The sequence below is a fragment of the Camelus dromedarius genome, chromosome 4, assembly GCF_036321535.1.
Source record: "Camelus dromedarius isolate mCamDro1 chromosome 4, mCamDro1.pat, whole genome shotgun sequence".
Taxonomy (NCBI): Eukaryota; Metazoa; Chordata; class Mammalia; order Artiodactyla; family Camelidae; genus Camelus; species Camelus dromedarius.
The window spans coordinates 13592574-13605489 of record NC_087439.1 but is presented as its reverse complement, the minus strand read 5'-3'; the positions used below and the strand labels follow the sequence as shown (position 1 = coordinate 13605489).

The following is a 12916-nucleotide window of genomic DNA, read 5'->3' as shown; positions in this document are numbered from 1 at the left end:
TCAAAAAAGAAAATAAAACCTAATTACCTTCCTCCTCAAAAACAAGCAAACAAAATATATATATCTATTTACAGTGGCATATATCAATTACATCTCAATAAAACTAGAAGGAAAATTTAAAAAATATACAGGGAGCTGGTATCTAAGAAAGCTGACTAAAGTTTAGTGGTCTACAGCTAATTGCTTTTTATATTTACTATAGTAAATATAAAAAATATAGGACCTCTTCATGCAATAGGTGGATTAGATTGCTGAAAGTACCTTATCTTTTCCAAAAAGTGGTGTTTCTCTTTGTAAGAGAACTTATTACATAATTTAATTTATTCCTAGGGTCTTATGATGACTCTGTCCATATGATCATTCACAAACATGTCTTTTTTTTTTTTTAATCACACGTATTCTTCTCATTGGGCTTATTTATTATTTCTATGTCTTCTCTGACCTCCATCTATTTATTTTCCCAGCAACGCTTCCCTCTTTCCTCCTCCATAGGATAGGATTCTTGTGCTGGCATCCACATTCTCCCTAAAATAATGTATTCCATTTTGAATCTGGAACTTTCCTCACATTATCAAAGGGGAGAGTGTTCCCAGAGCTGTCGTGAAAGACCGCTGCTGTAGGTGGTAGGAGACCGCAAAGCAGGCTGGATGAAGACAGACAAACTTGTATCCATTTTCTACGGCCGCCATAACAAATTACCACAAACGTGGTGGCTTACAAGCAACACAAATTTGATACCTCGCAGTTCTGAATGTTAGAAATCTGACATGGCTCACGTTGTCCGTAGGGCTGTGTTTGTTTCTGGAGGTGTTAGGGGAGAATCTCTGACTGTTTCAGTCTTTTAGAGGTCATCCACATTCCTCCATGGTTCATGGCCTCTTCCACCGTCTTGAAAGCCAGCAAAGTTGCAGCTCTGTGACTCTTCTTCCATAGTTACATCTCCCTCTCAGACCCAGCCTGGATGTCTCTCTGCTTTTAAGGACTCAACGTGATTAAATTTGGCCCAACTGGATAATCCAGTATAATCTTCCCTTCTCAAGGTCCAGACATTTAGTCTCATTTCCAAAGCCCCTTTTGCCAAGTAAGATAGCATATTAATTCACAGCTTCTGGGAATGATGACATGGGTGTTTGGGGGTACTGTTATTCTGCTTACCAGGAGCATTACAGATTTTGACACAATAAATTAGGAGTGAAAGATATAAATTGAGATCTGAATTGATTTTCTCCCCATAATTCAAGGAAATTTCCTCCCTATGTTTTAGTCAGATTTCATTCAAGTTTCTCTCTTCTATCCTGTTTCTTCAAGTCCAATCACCTTATATCCACCCCTGTGCCAAAAACTTGCCTCCACCTATCATTAGCTTCTTATTGGATTCTTTTTCTTTCTCTAAGAATTATTTTTAAAAAATATCCCCAGGTCTATGGCTCTCAATCCTGCCTCATTCAGTGAGAGAAAACATAACAGTCTTCTCAGTAAACTGTAAGATGATAGATTTTCACTCTTCAAGATGTGTTGGAGGTTAAAAGAAAAAAAAGGTTATAGATACTTCCTCATTTTTAACCTGGATCAGGGCTGAAATGCATCATCTGCTACATTAGTGACTTGAACTTCTTCTCCTGAGAATTTCTACAGTTTTTTTTTTTAGCTTTGGTGTTTGGTTTAGACTTCTCATTTTCTTTATATAAGATTATTAGTACATTAATCTAACATGTAAAGTGGTATGGTATTTGGAGAGTACATTTGATTTTTAGATTAAACAATGTGATTAAGATTCATTACCAGCTGTTTGAACATGGGCTATTTATTTTATTTTACTTTATTTAAAATTTTAAAAAAAATTAAAGTTGATTGGCAATGTTGTTTTAGTTTCTAGTGTACAGCATAGTGATTCAGTTATACGTATATATTCTTTTTCATTATAGGTTATTATAAGTTATTGAATATATTCCCTGTGCTATACAGTAGAACCTTGTTATTTATCTATTTTATATGTAATAGTTTGTATCTGCTAATCTGAAACTCCCAGTTTATCCCTCCCCTCTTTTCTCTTTTGGTAACCATCAGTTTGTTTTCTATGTCTGTGAGTTCATTTCTGTTTTGAAAATAAGTTCATCTGTGTCATTAGAATCTACCACATATAAGTGATATCATTTGATATTTGTCTTTGTCTTATTTACTTCACTTAGTATGGTCATCTTTAGGTTCATCTATGTTACTGCAGATGGCATAATTTCATTCTTTTTTATCGCTGAGTAGTATTCCATTATGTGTGTGTGTATACGTATATGTGTATATATGTTGTGTGTGTGTATGTGTGTATATATATCTATATCTATCTATCTATATCTCACATCTTATTTATCCAGTCATCTGTTGATGGACATTTAGGCTGCTTCCATGTTTTGGCTATTGTAAATAGTGCTGCTATGAACATTGGGGAGTATGTGTCTTTTTGAATTAGAGTTTTCTCCAGGTATATGATGGGCTTCTTATTTAAACTGACTTATCCTTGATTCTGTCTTATAAAATAGAGTCAAAAATACCTGATATTTTACTTTCAAAGTTGAAGAGCAGATAAAAGCATAAAATATTTTAAATTGCATTATTACAAATTGTGATTAAACTGTTTAAAGTAGTTTCTGATAAATAATTCTAATTACAGATTAATTTATATTTAAGATTAAAAAATGAGATAAAAAGACAGATATATGTTATAACTTACCCTTATATTTCTTCTTTTTTTCTTGTATTCTATATATTTATGAACATTCTGTAAACTGTAATTCTTATCATTAGAAATAATGATATTTATTATTAATTATTATTAATAATTATTAATTAATTAATAATTACTTTCTTCTTATTGTTGAGTGAGAGAAACCCTTTCCTGGAAAGACCAGGTAATTCGTCATCTCAGTAAGAGGCAAGGTGCTTACACATAGAAATCATACCCACAGGAAGTATAAATATAAACAGAAAGAAAATGTGATAAAAACACTCAGTGTCTACAAATAGAGGCTGAATTTTCCAAAGATATGAAAAGAAGATTATGAAATTCAGTATTTCTCATGATAGTGACTATTTATTAAGGTGTTCTATATGAAAGGTGAATTATATATTGAGCAATATAGAAAAGTTTTCATTGTTAAGAGTCATAACGAGCCTGTGATTAAAATATTTCTATTTTTCGGATGAGAAACCTGGGACTCTGAAATTAAGTAGCATCCTTGAAGGTACACAGGCCCTAAAAATGGCTGTGCCAAGTTGTAAATCCAGGTCAGCTTGATTTTGAAGCCTGTGCCCTCATCAACTCTGCTTTAGGAAGAGGTCTGCAAGGAAATGATGCAATTTGAATTAAGAGGGATTGGCAGCTACTGAGACCTTTCAATGCTCGACCCAAATTAGAAACACTGCTCAATATATATTCTTAGCATTTTGACATCTTTTTATAGCAAGAATAAATGATGAATACTTGTAATCATTTGCTAAAAGCTGTGATTATAGCAAGAAGCCTCCTTTGTTTAATTTTGGTGTGATTCTGTTTAAAAATAGGTACTTGTATTGTCTCTTAAAAACGAACAGAAACACCCCCTTAACTAGCTTTCAAATAGAAGACAATAACCCTAAGACTAGACTCACAATATGGGGGAAAAAAACAAAACTCTTCAATTCCCAGTGCTCACTCCACAAAGGGTTTCAGTAGCTGTTTAATTAATATCTGGTTTTATGTTTCATATTCATTTAGGTGACACTAATAAAACATCTCACTAAGCTTATGGCATACTTTGCAATTATTAAAATTCCGGAGGAGAGATTCTAAACTTGAATTCCAACTATGACCCACAAATATCAGAGATACACATTCCAGAAGCCCATGTGCAAGGCTTGATGTCTTCAATTTATTTTACATTAAATAAAAATTACACATCAACTGAAATGAGTGCATTGATGATGATAACATTTGGCATCAAAAAGTATTTTTAACTTTGGAGTATAATTGTTTAATTTCGAAATGATACCTTGAGCAGTCCCTTCTTAGAACGAAGCATAATGAATTTTCTTGTTCAAAATACTTGGAAAGATTCCCAAGCTCAGAGGGTAAAACACAAAATCCTTACTGTGGTCCAAAAGACCCTCTAGGATATGACCCTAGACTACCTTTCTAGGCTGACGCTCCTGGTGTCTCTAGTCTAGCTATAAACAGTTTCATTTAATTATATGAACTTCCTAAGTGTTTTCTTGCCTCCAAAAATCTTTGTACATATAATTTCTCTGGTTATAACATTATCTACTATATATGTGACTAACTCTTACTTAGCCCGAATTCTCAACTTCAACATAACTTACTTTTCATTATTGAATATTTCCTCATTTGCATCACAACTTTGTACTTATGGAGTGCTGATATGAGCCAGACACTGTGAAGAGGGGTGAGACATGGCAATGAAGGTAATTGTTCAAAATCTCTTTTTCATTGGCTTGGTTATAATTACTGTACATCATTCAGAGAAGCAAGCTCTGGTGATAATGAAGTGATAGGCTAATTTTATTTTCATTGATATTTTGACGGAATTCCCCTGAGAGTTCTGTTTACTAAAGCTCTTAGCCAATATATAAGAACTTGACTCAGTGTAATCTTCTTAGAGAAAGTAATTTATGTAATGTATCATGTTATTAATAGTCCTTCAAAGCAAAGAACATTTCATCCTGGAAAAATGCATTGAACAATTTTACAAGTACTGGGGCTGGAGAAAATGATGAGATCTATGAAATTCCAACTCCCATTTTTTTTTCCTCTCCATTTTATCTTCATACCTGTGCAATTTAGGTTTACAGACACTCTCTGTAAACTTTCATTTTGTGAACTTTTTGCTATTGTTCTTAATTATTAAAGTAGTTATCTTTACAATTAGTCTATAATCACTCTTTTTTATGATTGCACTTGTAAATTACTGTTAACAATCACTGTTACAATATTGTTTATAGCACCACGGAAGAGTCATAACTTTTTGCAACCTTTTATTAAAGCTACGTACACGTCTTCCCTGTAAAACTCTTAGGATATTTTGTTCTGTAAACTCACTGACAATTTTATCTGTCCTAAAAGTGTCTCCTTCATGCTTCTGAAGTGTGTGTAGGGGTGTTGATGGAGATTGGTGGGAACAGAAATTAGATTGATATTTCAGTGTCCTGGGATTTGATTAACAAGTTGAGGTTCACATTCACTGTTTCACGAAACAATAGCTTTCACCCAATCAGATTTAAATTTTTATAATTATTCATCTAAGGGTGATAACATTTTTAGTCTATATGCATGTTAATTCTGCTCCTTCATTTTGCTCATGTATACCTTTATTGAGGTGTGCTAGCTACATGCTAACCTAATCCCAAGTGCAAAATGATTAATCTGTTCATTTATTCAACAAATATTAATGGACTACATAATTAGCCCGAGGGATTCAAATTCATAGACTAGGACTTGAAGAGTTTGTGCCTAATAGAATAACCAGAAAAGGAAATAAACAAATGAAACCTAAAAATGCCACAATATATGAAAATCCAGCGTGTTATTAAAATATAGAGCTATGACAAAATAAAAATTTTCCCAGATTTGCAGGTGTTAACAACTATATATAAAATAGATAAACAAGTTTCTACTGTATAGCACAGGGAATTATATTCAATATCTTGTAGTAACCTATAATAAAAAAGAATATGAAAAGGAATATATGTATGTATATGTATGACTGAAATGTTACGCTATACACCAGAAATTGACACAACATTGTAAACTGACTAGACTTCAGTTAGAAAAAAATAACCTTTTTCAGGAGTATGAGAAAAATTTTCTTTAATAGGCAGTCATTGGGTTGAGTTTTGAAGAGTGGATAAGAGTTATGAAGATATGAGGAAGTGTTTCATGCGGAAGGAAGACGTGTTCAAAGAAGATGTGTCCATGTGGTTGACCCAACATAGCACATACATTGTAACTGCAGCTGAGAACGTGGGTAATTGATTACCTAATGAGAGGCAGAATAGGAAGGGTGAGCACAAAGTTATGGACTTGTCAAGGGGGGAGGGTATAGCTCCATGGTAAAATGTGTGCCTAGCATGCAGGAGATCCTGGGTTCAATCCCCAGTACCTCCATTAAAAATAAACAAATAAGCCTAATTACCTCCCCCCACCAACAAAACAAAACAAAACACACAAAAAATTTTTTTTCAAGTTATGGACTTGTCAAACTACCATAAGGAATTTGGACTTAACAGATCCTGTAACAAAATACCACAGATGTATACCTTAAATCTGGAGTTTAATTTCAACTCTCTGTAAAACCAGGAAACATTACTCAGGAACCCTGACAATTTCCTGCCACACACACACAAAAATGACAAATAACTGTTTCCACTGCCATTGTGTGCTGTTTTCCTTTTTCACAGTGAGAAATATCCTAGCCCTCCTCAAGACCTCTTCCTGGGCTCTGATTTACCTACCTTCCTACCTCCTCAGTGATCTTGTTCCCCTAAATATTCCTTGCTCCAGTATCTCTAACCTTTCCCTACTACTGGGTCATCTCCATCTCATCAAACTCACTTACTGAGATAAACAGACTAACAAATAAATACGTTTTAGGGAGCAACTGCTCTTGACAAGAGGTCTGGGAAAGAAATGTGGTAGACTTTATTGAAATGTGTGCAAGGAAAAATATTTATATGATCCTCATTTCTGCCTGTTGGTATGATAAAGATATAAAAGATTCTTAAACTTGAAAAGACAGAAATTATACAATACAAATAAAACTATAAAAATCATAACAAATATTAATGTCAAAGTAAGATAATTACAAAAACTTATCCTAGCTGAAATGGGCTAAAATCTGATTTATCTTTGTTAGAACACATTAAAAAAAATCAGCATTACATATTAAACCATAAGGTGGGTCTAAAACTATACTTGGAGTAAAATTCAAAGCTGTAAAATATTCAGTAGGAAAGAATGCAGTATTCAACTTACTGTATGAAAATTAAGGAAAACAGGAGAGTTAAGTTAACTCAAGATGAAGTAGGATGCTAAAGAAATAGAAGGCAACAATACATAAAAGGTAAAATTGCTTTAAATGCAAAGGCTTTATGGACATCTAGGAAAAGAAAGTTTTCTCAACCCTCTTTGAGTCCCTGGCTGGGTCTGAAAAGTAAACTGACAAAGACTGATTAATAAGAGAAAAGCATAAAAACGTTATTGAGTTTTTACATTACATAGAACACTTTAAAAGAGAGTGAAGACCTAAAGAAGAGACCAAGCTAGGAATTTTTTATACTAGTCAGACAAAGAAACAACAAATTTGTGAAAAGATGACAAGACAAAGTGGTTGGGGTGAAGAGGATAAAGCAGTGAAGGCTAACGAGGGAGATCAGGATTAGTTTAACTAGGTTTATTTGCACAGATTGCTCATCCCCAAATTCTCCATCTCTGGTGGTAAGAATGTCTTCCCTCCTCCTGGTACACAGAAGGTAACTTTCATATGAAAGTTTTATGACCTGTTTCAGGGAAGAAGAGTGAAGGGGATGAGGTCAGAGTGACCTCCCTGCTTCCGGTCTTTTCTCAAACCCTTTCACCTTAAGATACCCAGCATACCAAGGTGCCATAGTTCGGGACAGCATGTTCTGAATCTCATCAAAAACATCTAATCAAAATAAATGGCAAAGTGTAGGCATGCATGTAATATGAATAAACAAAGAAACACAAACCCCCAATACATAAATAAAATGTTATTTGGAATTTGCAAGAACAAAAGTCAAAATATAGAAAAATGTATAAAATGTCTTCTATTAAGAAGACAATGTTAGGTGCAAATCTGTGTTAATGTATACAAAATAAAATTCCTTTGTATGCTTCTGGGATGATATATATTACTAAAACCAGGGAGGAAGCAGTATAAATTTAAATAAGCCAATACCTGTAAAAGAAATGTCTACATTTTTCAAAAAACTATATCCCCAAACAGCCATGGGCCCAGATAGTTTCTAAGAAAGCTATTTGTAAAAATTCTCTTTGTGTTTTTTCTGAACTTGGAGCTGTGATAAAAATACAAAGCTGGTTTGAGCTCAGGTGTAAAGAAAATTTCAGAGCAGATGGTTTTCCTCCAGTAGGAATGAAACCAAAGTCCAAGTTTGAAACTGTAAGTGTTCAATGTATTTCACAGACTAGGGAAACTTCATAATAGTCAAAAGACCCGTGTAATAAGATTATTTCGGTGTTAGACTTCTCTTCCTTATTAATATTAAGAATTTGAGTTGATAGTTGTTACATACCTTCATTCCTGTCTTGGTCTTCAAAAAAAATACATAAGCAAAAGATAAGAAAATGATATTGCCTAAATTTTTAAAATTTAAAAGTTATCATGGTTTAAGATTCTTGATAGTCCTGTAGCATTTTTAGTTCTGACCAAGAGAAGAAATTCAATCTAAATGTAGGAAACAAAGGGAAACAGAATTTGCCCAATTGAAAAAACAGATAAAAAGTCAATCTTATAATGATTTCCTTATGCTGAGACTTATGGTGGTAAGCACAAATATACTCATATATGTAGTATGGGGTTAAGAAAACATGTAACAAATTTATCTTCTTAACTATTTTAGCATACTACACAGTATTGTTAGATACATGCACATTGCTGTAAAACACATCTCTAAAACTGTTTCATCTTGCATGATTAAAGCTCTCTACTCTGAACAATTTCTCCTTCCTGTTCCACCCAACCCTTTGCCAACCATCATTCTATTTTCTATTTTTATGGGCTTGATTACTTCATATACATCATATAGGTGAAATCATTAAGCATTGGTATTTTGCAATTGGATTATTTTACTTAGCATGATGACCTCAATTTCATCCATGTTGTAGCATAGGCCAGAATTTCCTCTTTTTTAAAGGCTGAATGATATTCTGTCATATGTATACACTACTTTTTCTTTATCCATTCATCTGTGAATGGACATTTAGGCTGATTCCATGTTTTGTCTATGGTGAATGATGCCGCAATAAACATGGGTGTACAAATATCTCTTTGAATAGAATCCTGTTCTCAATTCTTTTGAATATATACCCAGAAGTGAGACTGTTGCATCATATAATAGTCCTATTTTATATTTTTTGACAAACCTCCAGTTTACCATAACAGATGCACTATTTTACAATCTCATCAACGCTACACAAGGGATTCAATTTCTCCTCATCCCTGCCACATTTATTATTATTATTGTTGTTGTTATTGTTATTACTTTTATAGTGGCCAGCCTAATGGATGTGAGGCTGTATCTTATGGTTGTGTTGGTTTACATTTTTATGATGATTGGTGATGTTGAGCATCTTTTCATATGCTTGTTGGACGTTTGTATATCCTTTTTTCTGAGAAATATCCATTGGTTTTTAGTTGTTTTTTTCATATTTATATATTCTGAATATTAACCTCTTAGCCAATGAATAGTTTGCAAATATTTCCCTCCATAGGTTGCCTTTTTACTCTGTTGATTTGTTTCCTCTGCTTCACAGAGTGTTTAAGTTTGATGTAGATCTGTGTATCTATGTTTGCTCTTGTTGCTGATATTTTTGGTATCATACCCAAGAAAACACTGTCCGTTCCAATATCATGAAGGTTCCCCCTGCATTCTTCTGGGAGTTTTACAATTTCAGGTCTTACAATTCGGCCTTTAATCCATTTTGGGTTAGTTTTTATAAATGAAGTGAGTTAAAGGTCCCTGTTCATTTTTTTGCATGTGAATATCCAGTTTCCCCAACGCTATTTACTGAGAAGACTGTCCATTCCCCCTTGTGTGGTCTTGGTACTTTGGTCGAAAATCATTTAACCATACAGTTGAATGTTGATTCTGAACTTTTATTCTGTTGCATTGGTCTCTATATCTTTACGCCATGATTATACTGTTTTGTTTACTGTAGTTTTATAATATGTTTTGGAAACTGGAAATACAAGGCCTCTAACTTCGTTCTTCTTTCATAAGATGATTTTGGCTATTCTGGGTCCTCTTTGGGCTCACCCTACTTGGAGTCCTCAGAGCGTCATGAATGTAGATGTCCATTTTCTTTCTCAGACTTGAACGTTTTTCACCTTATTTCTTCAAATAAACTCCCTTTCCTTTCCTGCCATCTTCTCCTTCTGAGACTTTCAAAATGCATGTACTGGTCCACTTTATGGTCCTACATGAGTCTCTAAGGCTTTTTCACTTTTCTTCATTCTTTTTTCTTTTTACTCCTCTGATTCAGTAATTTCAAATAACCTGTCCTTGAGTTCTGTTTTGTTTTTTTCCCCTGTTTGGTTATGTCGTCTTTTGTACTCCTTTAGTAAATCTTTCAATTCCATTATATTCTTCAGCACCAGAATTTCTGTTTGTGTTTTTTTAAAATAGTTTTTATCTCTATTGATATTCTCCTTTTGTTTGTGCATCATTTTCTTGATTTTGTTTAGTTGACTGTCTGAATTTTTTTGGCAGCTCATGGAGCTTCTTTGACAATGGTTTTGAATTTGGGCAGGGGTTAATTCATAGATATCTGTTTTAGGTGGTTGATTTCTAAAGATTTGTTTTATTCCTTTTATTTGGTCATATGTCCCTGTTCCTTTACATTTTTGCTGAGTTATATGCATGTGAGAAAAATCACCATCATTCTCAGTCTTTGCAAACTACCTTTGAACAGGGCAATACTTAGTAATCAGCTTAGCTAGAGATTCAGGGAGACTTTGAAACATCTTTTGGGGTCTGACAGTTCTCTTGGTTTATGAGTGTAATTTCCCAGAGAGGTTTCCTGGTTTCTTTCTCAGGAGTTCATGATCTCTTGCTCCCTCTGGTGTCTGTCTGTGATACAGCAGATTCCGTGGTGCTAGAGCAGCATACCTTTCCACGCTTGTTTTTTCTCAAAGTTCCAGGCATCCAAAGTACACCCGCTGCTCCCTGTTAGCACTCTGAGTCAGCTAGGACAAAAATAAGTCCCTTGGGCAGCCCCGGAAAAAACAGAATCCCAGGTGCCTGCTCTACTCTTTTCCTTTCCCGCCCAACGAGAAGCCACGAGTTGGGATCTTTCTCCCAATCACGCTAAGCCACACCCGTCCTCTGTGGACTGCAGGTCCTCTGGTACCACCCCAAGCTGCCGCCACTCTCGTGGCCCCCAGGCATCCAACTCTGCTGGTTTCATCAGTGCTCCAAGCGAGGCAGACAAAAGTCAGTCCCTCAGGCAGCTCTTCAGAAAGCTAGGGCATTGCACAGGAGTCCATTCTCCTCCTCCTCTCCCCGGGGAGAGGCCATGAGCCCGGCTTCTCCCAGGTGGGTCGATCTTTGTCAGGGCGGGAGTGGCGTGATTGAGGCTCCAGTGAGATGACTCTTCCGACAGGTTTCAAAGTGTCTGTTCTGGGTTTTGCCCACACATGGGGTCCCGCAGCTTCTTAGATGATTTCTACAATTCTCGTGGAGATATTTTGGTTCCTATACTGTTGTAAGTTGGTGTCTCTATGAGGGAATGACTCCTGAGACTTCCTATTCCAGCACATTTCTGACCCGAATATACTTCTTTAGCAACATTTATACTGGCAGACAAATGATTTAATGTTTCCGTGTTTAATTTAGGAAAAATAAGTATCTCTATGTATGAAAAGAACAAAAAATAATTCATCCTCAATTTGGGCATTCCCATTCTGTAAACTTGGCTCTGCCAAGACGCCAAAGGTGTATTTTAATCTAGCAAAGCAGAGGTAATTATCAGTGTTTATAGAGTTTATTCTTCCTAAGGACTCTTGCACATCTGTTTCTATGTTTAGAAATGTCAGTGTAAAACTAACCAAAAATACGAGTTTTATTTTTGCCCCTGAGAAATGATGATAGTATTTTGTGAGATTCCTTGGAGTGCTAAAATCACCTTATTTAGGTTTTGTGAGCATGGCTATTCTGCATTTTTAGTTTCATATTTTCATCGTTTTAATTAAAATATACACTAAAATAATCATGAAAAATTAGACACCCATTGCTGCAATGGGAGGAACAGGGATTTGGGAGTCACATTGGCCTGGTTTGGAATTCTTCATTATGTTTTTCTTTTACCTGTGGAACTTAGTGAGTTACTTTGACTCTTTTAACCTTAGTTTCTACGCATGCAAAACAAGAATAAAGACGTTTACGTTCGATTATTATGAGAATTAAAATCAGATCAAGTGCCTTTGTAAGCTAGCAAGTAGAATTCTCTACATTCAGTAAATTTTAAGCTTTATAATAACAAAAAAAAAATTTCTTTGAATTACCAGTTCAAAACTAATTCTTTTCATGGGCTGTTTTTTGAAGGCTATAAGATGTGGCATAAAATCATGGTAAGGATTTACCACAGTACAAAAAATGGAATGAAGACTTGTTAGAAAAATAAATCCAAAACATTCTGTGCATGTTGTTTAAAAGGTAATCTCAGTTTTCCAACAAGAACAAATTTTTTTTTATTTTAATTTTTTTTTTTCCAGAGGAAAATGCAAACACTGTCCCTCAGTCTCACAAATTATGCAGTGGAGTTTCCGACATTTGGGGAAATCGCAGGGGTCAGCACATCCAGAGTGCGATGTATGAGCCTCACCCTGGGAAAGCCACCTTTGTGATCATGGTATCTCCCCATGTATACAACATTTTTTTAAATTTATGAAGATGCTATTAAGAGCATAGTACTATCTGAAGTGATCAAGTATTGAAAAGAACTTCTATTACTAAGCATCATGATACCTTACTTATTTAAAGAATTATATTTTTATATTGGATTTCCCCAGAATCTTCATGGCTAGCAGAAGTATTTTCTAGTATCCGTAAAACCTCTATATTTTAAATTGTCTCTAGAATAATGAAAGCACAGTGTAATCATTAGTCTAATAAC

General features: G+C 34.7%; 1 non-coding gene across 1 annotated transcript; it reads right to left on the bottom strand.

The window, feature by feature from the left end:
* Positions 1–12512: 12512 nt before the first annotated feature.
* On the bottom strand, positions 12513–12672 carry LOC116153179 (U1 spliceosomal RNA). Its single transcript, XR_004136972.1, has one exon. It is a non-coding gene; the product is annotated as a U1 spliceosomal RNA (small nuclear RNA).
* Positions 12673–12916: the final 244 nt, after the last annotated feature.